The sequence below is a fragment of the Sus scrofa genome, chromosome 14 (assembly GCF_000003025.6).
Source record: "Sus scrofa isolate TJ Tabasco breed Duroc chromosome 14, Sscrofa11.1, whole genome shotgun sequence".
Classification (NCBI taxonomy): domain Eukaryota; kingdom Metazoa; phylum Chordata; class Mammalia; order Artiodactyla; family Suidae; genus Sus; species Sus scrofa.
Window position 1 is genome coordinate 106,064,749 of NC_010456.5, and position 19,768 is coordinate 106,084,516.

At 38.6% G+C, this 19,768-nt stretch overlaps 1 pseudogene; it reads left to right on the forward strand.

Moving 5' to 3' along the window:
- LOC100624257 overlaps nucleotides 6,239–19,768 on the forward strand; it is a 61,084-nt pseudogene continuing 47,554 nt past the window's right edge.

Here is a 19,768-nt window from a genome sequence, read left to right on the forward strand (position 1 = left end):
TTGAGGATTTTTTCATCAATATTCATCAGAGATACTGGGCTGTAAGTTTCTTTTTGGTAGTGTTTTTGTCTGGTTTCAGTATCACCATAATGGTGGCCTTGTGGAATGATTTTTGGAGTGTTCCATCCTCTTCAACTTTTTGAAATATTTTGGGAAGAATAGGTATTAGGTCTTCTTTATATATTTGATAGAATTCCCCTATATAGCTTATGTTTGCTGGGATTTGTTAAAACTACAAATTCTGTTTCACTACTAGTGATCCGTCTATTCACAATATGTATTTCTTCCTGATTCAGTCTGTGAAGATTGTATGTTTCCAGAAATGGATCCATTTCTTTTTAGGTTTACCATTTGGTTGGCATTCATTGCTTGTAGTATTCTCTAGAAAATTAGCTGGAAAGTCCCCAGATATTTGAGACAAAACAACACACTTCTAAATCAACCTAGGTCAAAGGAGAATCTCAAGAGAATTAAAAGATATTTTTGAATGAAATTAAATGAAAATCCAACTTATCAATGCTTATGAGATAGGATGAAAGGAGTGCTTAGAGGGAAATGTAGAGGTTGTATTCATATATTAGAAACGAAAGAAGAGGTAAGATCAATAATGTAAAATGTCCACCTTAGGAAATTAGAGAAAGAGGAGGAAAATTATATACAAAGTCCACAGAAGAAAAAAACCAAAAATCAGCAGACACCAATGAAATTGAAAATAAGAAATCAGTAGATGCCTGTGCTGTACAGTAGTACTTCTGCCAACCCCAAGCTCCCTGTCCATCCCACTCCTTACTCTGTGCCCCTTGGCAACCACAAGTTTGTTCTTTATGTCTGTGAGTCAGTTTCTGTTTTGTATATGGGATCATTTGTGTCATATTTCTGATTACACATGTAAGTGGTATCATGTGGTATTTGTCTTTCTGTTTCTGACTTACTTCACTTGGTATGAGAATCTCTAGTTGCATCCACGTTGCTGCAAATGGCATTATATCCACACAGTACCACAGTGGGCTTCATGCCAAAATACAGAGTGTACTCAGGGCCATAGACTTACAAATTTTTTTTTATTCTAGTTAATTTTCAGTGTTCTGTCAATTTCTGCTGTACAGCAAAGTGACCCAGTTATACATATGTATACATTCTTTTTCTCACATTATCCTGCATCGTGTTCCATCATGAGTGATTAGATATAGTGCCCTGTGCAATACAGCAGGAACTCATTTCCTATCCATTTAAAATGCAAGAGTTTGCATCTACTAATCCCAAACTCCTACTCCATTCCACTCCTTCCCCCTTCCCCCTGGCCACCACACATCTGTTCTCCATGTCCATAAGTTTCTTTTCGGTAGATAGGTTCATTTGTGCTGTATATTCGATTCCAGATATGTGCTATCATATGTAATTTTATTTCTGTTCCTGACTTACTTCACTTAATATGAGAGTCTCTAGTGCTATCCATGTTGCTGCAAATGGCATTATTGTGTTCTTTTTTATGGCTGAGTGGTATTCCATTGTGTATATGTACCATTCATCTGTCAATGGACATTTAGGTTGTTTCCATGTCTTGGCTATTGTGAATAATGATGCAATGAATATAGGGGTACATGTATACTTTTTTTTTTCACTTTTTCGGGCCACACCTGAGGCATACAGTTCCTAGGCTGAGGGTCACATGGGAACTACAGCTGCCAACCTATATCACAACCAATGTGGGAGCTGAGCTGCGTCTGCAGCCTACACCACAGCTCACAGCAGCCCTGGATCCTCAACCTACTGAGCAAGGCCAGGGATTGAACTCACATATTCATGGATCCTAGTCAGGTTCATTAACCACTGAGGCACAAAGGGAAGTCCTGCATGTATCTTTTTGAATGAAAGTTTTATCTGAATAAATACCCAGGAGTGGAATTTCTGGGTCATATGGTAGTTCTAAATTTAGTTTTCTGAAGCATGTTCATACTGTTTTCCATAGTGGTTGTACCAATCTACATTCCTACCAGCAGTATAGGAGGGTTCCCTTTTCTCCATACCCTCTCCAGCTATTTGTATACCTGTTAATGACAGCCATTCTGACCAGTGCGAGGTGGTACCTCCTTGTAGTTTTGATGTGCATTTCTCTAATAATTAGTGGTTTTGAGCATTTTTTTCATGTACCTATTGGCCATCCATATGTCTTCTTTGGAGAAATGTCTAGGTCTTCTGCCCATTTTTGGAAGAGGTGGTTTTTGTGTGTATGTGTTGAGTTGTTTTAGTTGTTTGAAGACTAGGACCTTGTTGGTTGCATCATTTTATAAAGCAGTTTTTATAAAATATGTTCATAAAGTAAAAGGTATTTATTGATACAATTAATGTTTATAGCTGCTTTATTCACAAATTTATGCCCAAACTTTGGAGCAACCAAGATGTCCATCAGTTGGCGAATGTATAAAGAAACTGTGATACATCAATAGAATAGAATATTATTTCTTGTTAAAAAGGAGTGAGGAATCAAGTCATGAAAACACACAGTGGAATCTTAAGCACATTACTGAGTGGAAGAAACCAATTTGAATGCTATGTATTGTCTAATTCTAGCTCCATAACATTCAGGAAAAGGTAAGATTATGGCGATAATGTAAGATCAGTGGTTCCCAGGCTCCTGGGAAGGAGGGATGGATCAGTGGACCATGGAGCATTTTTAGGTCAATGAAAATATCCCATATGATACTTTAATGGTGGATACAGTTCATTCTACTTTCATCAAAATCCAAAGAATATACAAAGAGTGAACTCTAGTGTAATCTTTGACTTTGATTTATGTCATATGTTATGTCATATGTCATGTGTATACTACTTGTCAATGTTGTATCATTGATGATAGGAAATGTACCACACTGGTGAGGGTTGCTGATGTTGGGATAGGCTGGGTGTGTGGGGAGGGAGTGTGTGAAAACTATGTACTTTTTGCCTAGATATATTTTGATGCTAAAACTGCTCTAAAAAATAAATTGTATTACTTAGAAAACCCTGAATCTGCAATTCCAGCCAGCCTGAAGTTTGCATTACCCTGTGACAATGGAGGGCTTAATATTTATGTTCTCCTGTTCATTTAGACAGCAACAGAAATGCCATTTGATATGAGATGCCATTGAAGTGGAAGTTGAAAAACTGGGATTCCACTACCAGGCTTTTTACTAATGCAGCGAGGGCATTCTGTCTCCCTGTCACTAATTGCTCATTAGAAAAAAGAAGGATTAGACTAAGTGATTTCAGAGATACCCTCAGTCTTTGTCTTTGACTCTTTCATTTTAGAAAGAGCGACGTCTTCAACAGATGGAATGTGGAGCAGAGCAAGGACATTCATTTCTGTAGGAATAAAATGGTTGCTCTGAAGAAAGTGACTATGTTTATTTCATCTAAAATAACCTAGTGCAGTTGTTTTAGAGTTTAGAGCTGTGTGAGTTAGGCAGCCAAGTACTGTTTCTTTTTGTTCTAATAGAGGTTACACCAAATCTTGGACTCACTCAAGTTTAAAGGTTACAAAACTAAACTTTTCTGGCCCCCATTTTAATCACATGGTGGAGTAATTACTAACTACATTGATATATCTTGTAACATCATTGAATAGAGTGAATCTCAAAATATTGCACACATTCAGTAAGTGGTGACCATAGTTACCTGAATTTTGTGTGGAGGTAAGCTTGTGTGATTCAGGAAATGGAAGGTCCATTACAAGGTTTACTACTTGAAGATACTGTGTCCCTCACCCACGTACTGACTCTCCAAGGCTCATTTCCTCATCCACAAAGTGGAAGTAATTTTACCTTAGGCAAAGGTAATTGAGAGAATCAAAAGAGTTATTATGGTGTGAAAATTGTTTTCCATTAGGAATAAAACATGAATCCATGTAAACATGAGGAATATAACATTTGGTGACTAGGTCCTGACAAAATTATTTTTTCCTCACTAGAACAACTTGGAAATAACTGCTATAATCAATTTAGAACAAATACAATGTCTTTTTAGAGCACATGTTTGTAAATTACTGTCAGTAATCTAGTAAGGTTTTGTTATTCCAGTGATATTTAGATCCTCATGACTGCTAATAACATCTCCTGTTTGGGTTTGCTTCTTGTGGTGGTTCTGTGCTATGGGTCTGTTTAATGAAGTCCCTGCCACCTAACCTCCACTGAATCCACACCTTTTGTTCTCTGTAAAATCTCCCTTCCTTGCTGTTGATGAGAAGTTGAAATCTCATGGAGTAACCACAGTTTGACATACAAAAAGGGAGACTGGCAGCCACCAAGGATGTGGTCTTGAACATGTCTCTGCACCACTGAGAACCTGAATTTTCTTTGAAATGTACTGGACCTAAGGACAGGACCAGCCTTATTCAGAACAACACCCGCAAGCTGCAATCTTATGGTCTTAGGTTTCCACTGTAGCTGTGCAACAATTTCTGACCCCAATATTCCCTTAACAGGAACCCTTACTTTGCCAGATCCAAGGTGTTCTTGATAAACGACATACGTAATTTTGTGGCTTGCCTTCATAAGCCTCTCCCATTTCATAGTCTAGTGGAACACAAATGTTCCTTTTTTCCTTTTTGAATTTTAAAATTGTTTTGGCGTATAATTGCCTTACAATGTTGTGTTAGGTTCAGGTGTACAGCAAAGTGAATCAGTTATACATGTATCCTCTCTTTTTTGGATTCTTTTCCCATACAAGTTATTATAGAATATTGAGGAGATTTCCTTGTGCTACACAGCAGGCCCTTGTTACTTATCTATTTTACATATAGTAGTGTGTATATGTTAATCCCAACCTCCTACTGTATGCCTCAAGGCCCATACATTTCCTCTTTGGTAGCCGTTAGTTTGGTAAATGTTTCTTGAATCTATATCTGGCATGCTACAGTCCTGACTCCAAGTCAACACCTCTTAGTTTCAATCAGGTCTCCATTTTCTAAATTTTGATTAACACGGTGTTTACTTCACCTCTACATTTCTGATGAAGACAGACTCCAAAAGGCAACAGAAGGCCTTGTGTCTGGAGGCAGTTGGGAGGCCTGAGGCATAGTTTCTCAAGCGCTGCCCACTAAATGTTTGAGATTTCCTTTTCCCTCGGTTACCTGAACAAATTTTGCCTGTTTGGTGATGGAGAGGGGAGAATCACTACTTTTCATTTCTTCTCTTGAGAATCTAAGACCCTTTTTTCCCTTGAGTCCAGGGACACTGTTTACTATTACAATTTTGTGAACAGTCAGACAGGTGTACTATTCAGAGTAATATTTTGAGAGACTTGGTTTTCTATTTCTGAAATTGGGGGCAGCTGTGGTGTCAGTGAATGCGTTACAATGAGCATCAGAAGATCTCAGTTTAAATCCAAGTTTTGTTATTTATGAGCCATGTGACACTGAGCAGCCTTTGCAGTCACTCAGAATACCCCTTCCCACCATTTGAAAACTGCAAAATCACACTCTTCCTCTTCCAGTGTTTATTTGGCGGGGGGGCAGTAGATGTGGCATTTCAAGGTCAAAGCCATGTACATTTACTTAGGTAATTACTTTATATGTGTTTGATCCTTCAAGATGTGTGAATTCTGTTACTGTTAACCAAGAGCTTTGAGATTGGAGATCTTGTTGAAATTGATGGGTGTTTATTTGGAGTTTGTTAGGACTGCAGGCCAGGAGACGCATATCCAAGAAATTAAACTGTTCTTCAGGAGTACAAAATGCAGAAATTTATTTATTTCTAGCCTCAAGGGTAGATAATTGTCTTGTCAAGAATTAGGACTGGGAACAACAAGAAGTAAGGATTCTTGTTGGGTAAGGATTGGTTGGGGTTTGACATGGTTACATAGTTTTGAGGGTAGAGAGAACTTTGAAAATAGAAGATTGCAGCTAGCCCTTGCTAGCATATATTGTTTTTGTTTTTCCTTTTTTGGCTGCCCCATGGCCGATGGAGTTCCCAGGGCAGGGATCAGATCCAAGCTGCATTTTCAGCAACAGTGGATCCTTAACCCACTGTGCCAGGCTGGGCTTGAACCTGCGTCCCAGCATTCCAGGAACACTGCTGACCCCACTGTGCCATAGTGGGAACTCCTAGCATGTATTGGTTTGAGAGTAGCTATTTGGAGTCCTTGAATTTGACACAGTTCAGATTTTATGTTCTCAATAATGCAGGAACATGTCTGAAACCATATCTATGATGACTTATTTGGCTTCATGTTGGCTGCCTGAACCATAGTTATTTATTTTTATTTTAAAATTCTATTAAATATGTCATCATTAACTATTTTATATATAGGTAAATGTCATGCTAGTACAGTACCTTAAAATATTTTAAAATCTTTCATTTTCAAGGACAAAGTGTCCTGGTGTTAAATATAGCATTACAAAGTCAACATTAACAATAAAAATAAAAAAGGCATAGAATACACCAATTGTCCTCAGAGTCATAACTTCCCAGCTGGTCATTGATTTGAGTCCAGTGTTATGAGCCCTTTCTGTCATCAAAATATTTATCTCAGTGGTTCTTAATCCTGACTGCACAGTGGAGTCCCTACCCTTTAAAAAGAAAAACGATCAATACCTGGAACAAACCCAGGAGAATGACACCAGAATTTCCAGAGTGGTCACTGGACACAGAGAAAACAGGCCTTAAGGACAGTTTATTTTTATCTTTATCAGTGGGGCAAAGTCGACTCAGAATATGGTATAAAGTGGATGTAATTGGTTTGTTTCTATCAGGGGAATGAAAGGTGATATAGCAGAGACTGTTATAAAAGCTTTAGATTTCAGGCTCACAGTTGTCTGTTTAAGAAGAGAAGGCATCATGAGTCTGGTTGTGGTCTTGGTGCTTGGTCTTTTCTGTCTGCTTCTCCTCCTGCTCTGGAAACAGAGCTCTGGGAAGAAGTTTCTGCCTGGCCCCACTTTTCTCCCAATTCTTGGAAATAGTCTAGAATTAGACGTTAAGAACATTGGCAAGTCTTTATCCAATGTAACTAAGTTTTATGCTCCTTCATTGTGTTGCAAAGGGTAATTAAATTAAGTCCAACTCTAAAACTAATATATATTCCTGTGAGTGAGGTGTAAGAAATAGGTCATTGTGAAGCAAATTACTCCCTATAAAATTTGATATGTCTCTTGGCTTTTCAGGCCTGTCATTGTCATAAATAGAAGAATGAAATAATGTGCTTTGTGCATAGAGCAACATTTAGGTCTTTATATGGTAGAATCAAAATAATGAAGTGGCAGAAGTTGGAAGTGTTGCTTCCCTTCTTTGTTTCATAGCCATTTGCTATGATTTTGCGCTGAAGGTAAAAAGTAAGTGACGTGTTTGGTGCACAGAGATTTCCTTAGAGAAGCCAGGTCCTATGTAAGTTGTGTGTTTTCTTCAGGTGAAAGATGTGATGAGTCAGGGTCCAGCTAGTGTTCAGAGCATTCATTTGGATTCTGCAGGAAGCTGCTGTCTGGACCCTAGGAATGGACAATATTGTTCTTGCATGAAATTCTGCATGTCCTGGCACTGCCTCTATGACACTTATTCTCTTTTTGTGCTAGTAATACTAGCAGATTTCAAACTAGCCTGGACATTCAAATTGTCTGATTTTTGTTTCTTTGTTTTTGTTTAGTTTTTTTCTTTTTGTTTTTTTTAAGGGCTGCACCAGCTTTGACTCCTCTGCGTAGTAACCATGGGATGCTAAAAATGAAATAGAATTCCCTGACTTCAGTTTCCTTATTTATAGTGGAGCAAATAAACCAGCTAAAGGTGCTGATAATTAATTTGTAGTCTGTGTGCCAGTTACTCAGGGGATTGCCTGGCACATCACAGGACATCCATAAGTGGGAGCTCTAATAATTACTATCATATTTATGTATTAAGTTCAGAAATATTTGAGGCTGTATGTGGCAGAGTAAAAACATAATAATAGTAGGATGATAATACATTCTGCATCAGGTACAATATATTATCAAATAGTTATTTTTTTTTCTATTATGTGCATCTCCACTCCCAGCTCTCAAACGTCTATGGCCCTGCAGGATCAAGACAGTAGAGGATTAAGATGTGGTATTTACCTTCTCCCACAAACACATCTAAAAAAACCATCTACATGTAGAACGATTTGCACAGAACGTGTACTGAACACTGGCAGCAGACCTTAAACCTCAAAGAAAGGGGAAGAAACCCCCCATCTAACTGAAGAGATGAAAAGAAGAAAAAAGAGAGAACAGAGTCAGGACAGGACTACAGCTCCTGAGAGGGAGCTGTGAAAGAGGAAAGGAACGCACACTCTGGGAAGCCGCCTTACTGATGGGGGGATCAGCCAAGATGGAGGGACCTCAAAGCCTCTGAGAAAAGTGCAACAGCTGAACTGAGGAGGGCAATGCAGACAGAGAGCTGTGTAGATGGTCACTACCACCTCCGAGTACACCTCAGCTTGAGACCCATGGCAGGGGGCTGGGCACTGAGACTGAGGCTGTGGAGGTCAGTTCTGGGGACAGGACTAGGGTTGTGTGGAGATAAAATGAGGGGCTGTGTGGAGACAATATGAGGGGCTTGGGAGTGGTATGCCAAGGGCTGGGGAGTGGATCGCCAGAGCTGAGGGAACCTGGGAGTTGGTCTGGGCCCACCTGAGAAGCAAGGTGCCATTGTTGGGGAAGGCTGGAGGAGGAGAGGCAGATATCCATAGGAATATCTTTCTCTGTGCATGAGTGGACTCTTGGAGGGCAGGGTTTTTGGGCACTGAGGAGCCTCCTACACAGGCTATGGGCAACTGTCCCTCTTCTGTGGGCTCAGGGTGGCGGTGCCTCCTGAATAGTCCAAATGTGATGGTGCACCTCTTGCATGGTCTATGGGCAGTGGGCCAATCTCAGCCATTCATACTCCAGAGGAGGTTATGGCCTGCCACTGCTAGGGGTCTGTGAATAGCCATGAGCTGTAGCCCCAGAGGAGAACACTGCAACTGAGCACCACCTGTTATTACTCTCACTCCCCTGGGAATGTACACGGCCTGCTGTGGCCACTGCCAAATGCTCTGGGCACCTTCTACACCTGCCTGAGGATAAGTGCCACTTCCCAGAGCCCAGCAACTGGGAGCAGCCTGTGCCACCTTCCATGGGTTCTTGTCAATATCAACAGCCCAGCAACCAGACTCTTGCTACTAGCCTGGCCCAGTGGCTCCACCTCCTTGAAAGCACCCACAGCACCCTATCAAGGGGTTAACAGCCTGCACAGACCAAAGAGAGCAAGCATCCAAACCAAAAGCGGCCCTTATGCCAAAAATAAGGAGTAAGCCTTCACAAAATACCCAGGACTGCTCTCACATATAACTAGCCTTCCAAGACTATGGGAGCTGTTTCTCAAAACTCACAGAATGAGAAAAATATAAGCACAGTGAAGAAGCTCAGGAACCATTTGTAGTTAAAAGAACAGAAGAGCTCCCCCTGAAGGAACAAACAATGAAACAGACCTCTGCAGTATAACAGACGGCAAGTTCAAAAAGGTGACAGTGAAAATACTGAAGAAATTAGAACAAATACGAAGCAATTAAGAGTGTATATGAACAGTAATGCAGATTACTTTAGAAAGGAACTATAACATATAAGGAGGAGCCAGCCAACATTAGAAAGTTCATTAGCAGAGACACAAGGCAAGTGAAAGGCCCTGAAGAGCAGAATGAATAATGCAGAGGAATGAATTAGTGACTTGGAAGATAGAATCCTGGAAATCATCCAATCAGGACAGCAGATAGAAGAACAAATGAAAACACATTAAAGCAGTAACAGAGATCTATGGGATAAGATAAAGCCAGCCAATCTACACATAGTAGGGATTCCAGAATAAAATAATACTAGGAGACTTTTAACACCCAACTCACATCAATGGGCAAGCCCTCCAGACAGAAAATCAATAAGGCAACAGAGATACTAAAAGAAGAAGCAAAACAAAGGGGATTGAAAATATATTTGAAGAAATTATGGCTGAAAACATTCTAAATCTGGAGGAAACAGATATCAACATAGAGGAAGAAGAAAGGGCCCCAGACCATTTGAACTCAAATAGACCCACGCCAAGACACATTATAATAAAAATGGCAAAAGTTAAAGAGAGGATTCTAAAGGCAGCAAGAGAAAAACAAAGAGTTGATTATAAGGGAACCACCCACCCCTTAAGATTATCAGCTGTTTTCTCTGTAGAAACACTACAGGCCAGAAGAGAGTGGCCAGATATATTCAGATCTCTAAGAGGGAAAAATTTGCAGCCTAAAATGCTCTTACCAGCAAGAGTATCATTTAAAATAGAGAAATGTCTCCAACAAACAAAAACCAAAAGAGTAGATTAGTCCTAAACCTATTCTAAAAGAAATACTGAAAGGGCCCCTCTAAATAAAAAAGAACTGAGAAGAAATAGGATGGAGGAAACCACAATTGGAAAGGAATCACTTAAGTAAGCCACTATACAGATCTAAAAGAAAAAAAAATCTGCCGTAAAAGTGATAGTAAACAGCAAAATGATAAACATGAGGAATTTAAAAACAGACATCGAAGTCATAAAACATGGGGAAAGAAAGTAAGAAAATCTAAACTCTTTTTTAAATAATGTGTTTGAGGCTATATGACCATCAGGCTAAAGGAAACATATATGGGAAGGAATTAACATACCTGAAAAACAGGACAACCAAAAATGAAAACCAAGCAATACATTCACTAAAACTAAAAAGAGTACACAAGCATAAAATTAATGGAAATCGTACAGCCAAAAAAAGAAAGCAACAAAGGAGTGACATAGAATTAACTTGAAAACAAGGTTTAAAATGGCAATAAATACATATTTATCAATAATTACCTTAATGTCAATGGACTGAATGCTCCAGTCAAAAGACATAGAGTGGCAGACTGTTTAAAAGCACAAGAGCCTGCAATATGCTGCCTACAAGAGACTCACCTTAGAGCAAAGGACACCTGTCAATTGAAAGTGAAGGGGTGGAAAAAGATATTACATGTGAATAGAAAAGAGAAGAAAGCAGGAGTTGCAATACTCGTATGAGACAAAATAGACTTTAAAACAAAGGCCACAGAGAAATACAAAGAAGAACTGTATTTAATGTCCTTCAAAGGATCCATTCAAGAAGAGGCTATTACATTTGTCAATATATGTGCCCTCAATATAGGAGCACTCAAATACACACAACAAATACTAACAGAAAAGGAGAACTTGATGGGAATACAATAATACTAGACTTTAACACCCCACTCACATCATTGGACAAATCCTCCAGACAGAAAATCAGTAAGGCAACAGAGATCCTAAATGATGCAATAGAAAGTGTAGGCTTAATTGATACTTTCAGGATATTACATTGAAGAAAATCAGAATGTCCATTCTTTTCAAGTGCACATGGAACATTCTCAAGGATTGGCCATATACTGTGGCACAAAACTAAACTCAACAAATTTGGGAGTATAGAAATTATTTCAAGTATCTTCTCTGACCACAATGGCATGAAACTAGAAGTCAACCACCAGAATAGAAATGAGAAAAACTGCCCACATGAGGACCAAAAAACATGCTGCTAAAAAACCAATGGGATAACAAGGAAATCAAAAGGGAAATGAAAAAAATATCTTGAGAGAAATGGTGATGAAAGCAAAACCATTCCAAATTTATGGATGCCTCAAAAATAGTTATGAGAGGGAAGTTCATAGCAGTACAGGCCTTCCTCAAAAAGAAGAAAACTCTTAAATCAACAACTTAAGCTGCCACCTAAAAGAATTAGAAAAAAAAAGAACAAACAAAACCTCATGTCAGCAGAAGGAATGAAATCAGAAATATGAGAGGAAATCAATAAAAGAGAGATTAAGAAAACAATAGAAAAATATGACTAAAACCAAGATCTGGTTCTGTGAAAGGGTAAACAAAATTGACAAACCTCTGGCCAGACTTCCTAAGAATAGGAGAAAAAGAATTCAAATGAAAGAAGCATTGAAAAAAGAGAAATCTCAACGGATATTGCAGAAATACAAAAAACCATAAGAGAATATACTATGAACAATTATGTGCCAACAAATTTGACAACCAGGAAGAAATGGACAACTTTCTAAAGACTGCATGCAGCCTGCCAAAACTGAATCAGGAAGGAATACAACAATTGAACAGACTGGTCACTAGAAATTAAACTGAATATGTCATAAAAACACTCCCTACAAACAGAAGTCCAGGACCAGATGGCTTCACAGGCAAATTCTACCAAAGATACAAAGAAGAACTTATACCCACTTTAAAAAAAACTTTTCCAAAAGGTTGAAGAACATGGAACCCTCCCAGAGGCATTCTATGAAGCCACCATCATCCTACTACCAAAACTGGACAAAGATATTACTGAAAAAGAAAAGTATAGGCCAATATCTTTAATGAATGTAGATGCAAATATTCTTGACACAATTTTAACGAACTGAATCCAACAACATATAAAAAAGATCATACACCACAACCAAATGGGGTTCATCCCAAGTTCTTGGGGATGGTTCAATATATGTGTATCAATTAATGTTCTATACCACCTTAACAAAAGAAAAGCCAAAAACCACATGATCATCTCAATAGGTGAAGGAAAAACACCTGACAAAATCCAACATCCATTTATGAGAAAAACTCTTACCAAAGTGGGTATAGAGGGAACATATCTGAACACGATCACAGCCATTTATGACAAACCCTCAGGCAATATAATAAATGGAGTTAAGTGAAAACCTTCCCACTAAAATCTGGAACAAGACAAGGATGCCCACTCTCACCACTTTTATCCAACATAGGATTGGAAGTCCTAGCCACAGCAATCAGACCAACAAGAGAAATAAAATGTATTCAGATTGGAAGAGAAGAGGTAAACTTGTAACTCTATGCAGATGATATGATAACTATATGTAGAAAACCCTAGTTACACACAAAAACTACCTGAACTGATCAATGAATTCAACAGAGTAGCAGGATACAAGATTACCATTCAGAAATCGGTTGCATTTCTGTTTACTGACAATGAAATATTAGGAAGGGAATATAAAAATGCAATACTTTTAAAAGTCTCACCCCCCAAAATTAAATGCCTAGGAATAAACCTGACTAAAGGGGTGAAAGACATACATGCTGGGAAGTATGAAACATGAATCAAGGAAATTAAAGAGGATTCATTGAAATGGAAAGATATTCCGTACTCCTGTATTGGAAGAATTAATATCATTAAAATGGCTATAGTCCCCAAAGCAATCTACAAATTTGATATGCAACCCCTATCAAATTACCCATTTCATTTTTACAGAACTAGAACAAACGAAAAATTTACATGGAACTGTAAAAGACCCAGAATTGCCAAAGCAATCTTGAGGGGAAAAAACCAAGCAGGAGGCATAACTCTCCCAGGCTTCAGACAGTACTACAAAGCTATAGTAATCAAGGCAGTGTGGTATTGGTCCAAAAACAGACATACAGATAAATGGAAGAGAGTTAGAGAACCCAGAAATAAACCGAGACACCTATGGTCAATTAAGCTTTGACAAAGGAAGGAAGTATATGAAATGGGAAAAATTGTCCTCAGCCAGTGGTGCTGGGAAAACTGGACAGCTGCATGTAAGGCAGCAAAACTAGAACACACCCTCACACCATACACAAAAATAAACTCAAAGTAGCTTAACGACTTAAACATAAGGCAAGACACCATCAAACTCCTAAAAGAGAACATAGTCAAAACATTCTCTGACATCAACCTTACAAATGTTTTCTTAGGTCAGTCTCCCAAGAGCAAGAGAAATAAAAACAAAAATAAACCAATGGGACCTAATCAAACAGACAAGTTTTTGCAAAACAAAGGAAAGCATTAAAAAAAAAGACAACCTATGGAATGGGAGAAAACACTTTCAATCAATGCAACTGACAAGGGCTTAGTCTCCAAAATGTGCCAACAGCTCCTACAACTCAACAGCAAAAAGAACCAACAACCCAAGTGGAAAATGGGCAGAAAGCCCAAATGGACTTTTCTCCAAAGAACACATACGGATGGCCAACAGGCACATGAAAAAATGCTCACCATCACTAATCTTTAGAGAAACGCAATTCAAAACTACAGTGAGGTACCACTTCACACCAGTCAGAATGGCAATCATTGGTAAGTCTATAACTAACAAATGTTGTTGAGGGTGTAGAGAAAAGGGAACCCTCCTACACTGTTAGTGGGAATGTAAATTGGTACAACCACTATGGAAAACAGTATGGAGATGCTTCGGAAGACTAAATATAGAACTACGATATGATCTAGCTGTCCCACTCCTGAGCATATATCCAGACAAAACTTTCATTCATAAAGATACATGCACCCCTGTGTTCATTGCAGCACTATTCACAATAGCCAACACATGGAAACAATCTAAATGTCGAACCACAGATGAATGGGTTAAGACAGTGTGGTCTATATACACACTTTAATACTATTCAGCCATTAACGGAATGATGAGGTAACCCAGATGGAACTAGAGACTCTCGTACTGAGTGAAGCAGTCAGAAAGAGAAATACAAATACCATATGATGTCCCTGATATGCAACTCTAACATATGGCATAAATGAACCTATCTACAGAAAAGAAACAAAGTCATGGACTTGGAGAACAGACTAGTGGTTGCCAAGGGGAAGGGGATAAGGAGTGGGATGGACTGGGAGTTTGGGATTAGTAGATGCAAGCTTTTTGCATTTGGAATGGATAGGCAATGAGGTCATATCCAGGCAACTATATCTACTCTTGTGTGTTGGAACATGATGGAGGATAATGTATGAAAAAGATTGTGTGTGTGTGTGTGTGTGTGTGTATATATATGAATGGGTCACTTCTGTACAGCAGACATTTACAGAACATTATAAATCAAGTATAATAAAAAATTTAAGAAAAAACTCTGCTCTGTGTACACCCTGTATTTTGGCATGAAGCCTACCATGGTGTTGTGTGGATATGAAGCAGTGAAAGAAGCTCTGATTGATCTGGGAGAGGGGTTTTCCCAAAGAAGCAGTCTCCCAGTTCTTGAAAGATCTGTTAAAGGATGTGGTGGGTGTGCCCGTGTGCATGTTCAGCACTGGAAATAGGGGTAGGGAGGATGAAATATGGGACTTTGAAGTGTTTCCCTCTGTCACCCCCCAACAGAGCTTGGTCCACCTTCAAGGCTGCCAAGTGTCACTAGCTCATTTCTTCTCTAGGACCTCCCTCCTAGTCTCTGTATCCTCTCTTGTTAAGACTCGTGTTTAGCAATGCAAAGACATGGAAGGAAAGCTGATGCTTCTCCCTCATGATGCTGAGGAATTTGGGGATGGGGAAGAGGAGTATTGAGGACCGAGTTCAGGAGGAAGTCTGCTGCCATGTGGAGGAGTTGAGAAAAACCAACAGTGGGTGATTCTATTCTCTAACTCTAACCTCAACAGATTGATCTATCTCCAATGATGTCCTTGGAAACATTTCCAGGGCAGCCACATCTTTCATGTCAGTTATGGTTTTCAGCCTTAAAGAGGAGGAAGAAAAGAGAGCCAAGGGAGCTTTTGTGTAGCTGTGCCTTTTGAGTGTTTACATCCATGGTAGTGCACACAATGTGAGTATAAAAGTCATTTAGTCATTCTCCATCCTGAACCTTGTTGGTGTTCAAGTCAAAAACACGAAGAATAGTTTTGAGTCATGTCCTGAAAGAGTTGGAGCATGATGTTTTTCCTATAGCATAAATGCATGCTGTCTATTCCAGAGCAATTCACCAGAGAATATTTGTTACTTGGACAGAGTGGGAATGAACCTTGTGGGGCATGAAACAAATGACATGTGTATTCACTTAAGTGAACTGTATTTGTATTTTCGGTCTCACAGATATATCTGAGAGTTACTTCCAGGGCCCATGCCTACAGTCCTGGCAAATGGTAATGACGCCCATGGTTTTAACCATTTAGTGATATCTTATTTCAATTCTCATAAATTATGATTTCTCTTTAAATGCAGCACTGTCTTAAAAATATCTTTATTGTGTATTTGTCTTGACTGTTGCACTTTTTCCATTGTAATTTTCCCGTTTCAGTTTTGGCCTCTCCTTTTGCCTTAGAGAAGTCTCTTTAACATTTCTTGTGAAGATAGTTTGATGGTGCCGAATTCTTTTCTCTTTGCTTGTCTGTAAAATTGTTGATCTCTCCCTCAGTTCTGAATGAGAGCCTCGCTGGGTAGAGGATTATTGGTTGTTGGATTGGCCTTTCCATCACTTTAAATATATCATGCCACTCTCTTGTTCCCTGAAGAGTTTCTGTTGAAAAGTCAGCCAGTAGCCTTAGCGGGGGTTTCCTTTTGTGTAACTTGTTACCTTTCCCTTGCTGCATTTAATTTTCTGTCTTTATCTTTTTCTGACATTTTAATGACAATGTATCTTGGTTTGTTCCTCTTTAGTTTGACAAGTTTGGGGCTCTCTGTGCTTTCTGGAGTTGGATGTTTGTTACTGATCCCAGAAGAGGGACGTTTTCAGCTCCTGTGTGTTCAGATATGTATTCTGCTCCTTTACCTCTCTCTTCTCCTTCTGGGACCACTGTAATATGAATGTCAGTATGATGTTGGTGTCAGAGGTCTCTTAAACTATCCTCATTTCTTTCCCTTTTTTTCCTGTTCGTTGTCAGTAATTTCTACTACTCTGTCTTCCATCTCACTGACATGTTCCTCTCTTTCATTTAGTCTACTCATGCTTCCTTCTAGATTTCTTTTCATGTCAGTTATTATAGTCTTCATAGCCTGTTTTATTGTTCTTTATATTTTCCAACTCTTTGTTAAAAACTACTAACTTCTTGCTCCATGTATCCATTCTTTGCCCAAGTTCTTTGATCATCTTTACTATCATTACCCTAAACTCATTCTTGGTTAGATGACTTATCTCTACTTCACTTAGTTCTTCCTCTGTGGTTTTATCTTTTTGCATCTTTTCGAGCATGTTCTCTGTTGCCTTATTTTTCCCAACTTGTTACTTATATTTCTTTTCTTTTTAAATTTAATTTAATTTTTAAAATTATTCCCCCAATACATTTTTTTTCTGCTGTACAGCATGGTGACCCAGTTACACATACATTTACACATTCTATTTTCTCACATTACCATGCTCCATCATAAGTGACTAGACAGTTCCTAGTGCTACATAGCAGGATCTCATTGCTAATCCATTCCAAAGGCAATAGGCTGCATCCATTAACCCCAAGTTCCCCAATCACCCCACTCCCTCCTCTTCCACATTGGCAACCACATTTCTATTCTGCAAGTCCATGACTTTCTTTTCTGTGGAAAGGTTCATTTGTGCTCTATATTAGATTTAAGATATGTGATATCATATGGCATTTGTATTTCTCTTTCTGACTTCTCTCAGGATGAGAGTCTCTAGTTCCATCCATGTTGCTGCAAATGGCATTATTATTATTTTTTATGGCTGTGTAGTATTCCATTGCCTATACATACCACATCTTCCTAATCTAATCATCTGTCAATGGACATTTGGGTTGTTTCCATGTCTTGGCTGTTGTGAAAGTGCTGCAGTGAACATGCAGCACTTCTTTCAGGAAAGTTTTGTCCAGATATATGCCCAAGATTGGGATTGCTGGGTCATATGCTAGTCTCTGTATTGTTTTTTAAGGTACCACCGTACTGTTTTCCATAGTGGTTTTACCAGTTTACAATCCCACCAACAGTGCCGGGGGGGTCCCCTTTTCTCCACACCCCTTCCAGCATTTGTTATTTGTGGACTTATTAATGATGCCCATTCTGACTGTTGCGAGGTGGTTTCTTATGGTACTTTTGATTTGCATCTCTCTATTACTCAGTGATATTGAGCATTTTTCCTGTGCTTCTTTTCCATCTGTACATCTCCCTTGGAGAAATGTCTATTCAGGTCTTTTGCCCATTATTCCATTGGGTTGTTGGCCTTTTTGTTGTTGAGTTATATAAGTTGATTGTATATTGTAGAGATTAAGCCCTTGTCTGTTGCATCATTTGAAACTATTTTCTCCCATTCTGTAAGTTGTCTTTTTGTTTTCTTTTTTATTTCCTTTGCTGTGCAAAAGCTTGTCAGTTTGATTAGGTCCCATTGGTTTATTTTTGCTCTTATTTCTGTTGCATTGGGAGACTGACCTGAGAAAATGTTTTTGGAAGATTGATGTCAGAGAATGTTTTACTTATGTTCTCTTCTAGGAGTTTGATGGTGTCTTGTCTTATGTTTAAGTCTTTAAGCCATTTTGAGTTTATTTTTGTGCATGGTGTGAGGATGTGTTCTAGTTTCATTGCTTTGCATGCAGCTGCCCAGGTTTCCCCCCAATGCTTGCTGAAAAGACTGTCTTTTTCCCATTTTATGTTCTTGCTTCTTTTGTCAAAGATTAGTTGACCAAAGGTGTCTGGGTTTATTTCTGGTTCTCTATTCTGTTCCATTGCTCCGTCTGTCTGTTTTGGTACCAGTTCCACACTCTCTTGATGATTGTGGCTTTGTAATGTTGCCTGAAGTTATGCCTCCTGCTTGGTTTTTGTTCTTCAGAATTGCTTTAGAAATTCTGGGTCTTTTGTCATTCCATACAAATTTTTGGATTGTTTACTCTAGTTCTGTGAAAAATGTCATGGGTAATTTGATAGGGAGCACATTGAATCTGTAGATTGCCTTGGGTAGTATGGCCATTTTTATAATATTAATTTTTCCAACCCAGGAGTGTGGAGTATCTTTCCATTTCTTTACATCTTCCTTAATTTCCTGGATTAATGTTTTATAGTTTTTGATATATCAGTCCTTTACCTCCTTGGTCAAGTGTATTCCCAGGCATTTGATATTTTGGGGGTGGATTTTAAAAGGTATTTCTTTTCTAATATTCCATTGTTCATGTACAGAAATACAACTGATTCCTGAATGTTAATCTTATATTCTGCTTCTTTGCTGAATTTGTTGATCAGTTCAAGTAGTTTTTGGTTTGAGTCCTTAGGGTTGGGTTTTCTATATATAGTATCATGTCATCTGCATACAATGACAGTTTTACCTCTTCCTATTTGGATGCCTTTTATTTGTTTTGTTTGTCTGATTGCTGTGGGTAGGACTTCCAATCCTATGTTGAAGAGCAGTGGTGAGAGTGGGCATGCTTGTCTTCTTCCAGCTTTTAGTGGGAAGGCTTTCAGTTTTTCTCCATTGAGTATTATATTTGCTGTGGTTTTGTCCTAAATGGCTTTGATTATATTCAGGAATGTTCCCTCCATACCCACTTTGGCAAGAGTTTCGATCATGAATGGATGTTGGACTTTGTTAAATGCTTTTTCTGCATCTGTTGAGATGATCATATGATTTTTGACTTTTCTTTTGTTAATGTGGTGTATGAAGTTGATTGATTTGTGTATGTTGAATCATCCTTGTGAAACTTGGATGAATCCCACCTGGTTGTAGTGTATGATCTTTTTGATATGTTGTTTGTTTTAGTTGGCTAAGACTTTGATGAGAATTTTTGCATCTATATTCATCAAAGATATTGGATGATAACTTTCCTTTTTGGTGGTATCTTTGTCTGGTTTTGGAGTTAGGGTGATGGTGGCATCATAGAATGTCTTTGGGAGTGTTCCTTCTTCAATCTTTTAAAAAAGTTTAAGGAGGATGGGTATAAGTTTCTCTTTTAATGTTTGGTAGATTTTACCTGTGAAGCTATCTGGTCCTGGACTTTTATTAGTAGGAAGTGCTTTTATGACATATTCAATTTCATTTCTAGTGATTGGTCTGTTCAGTTG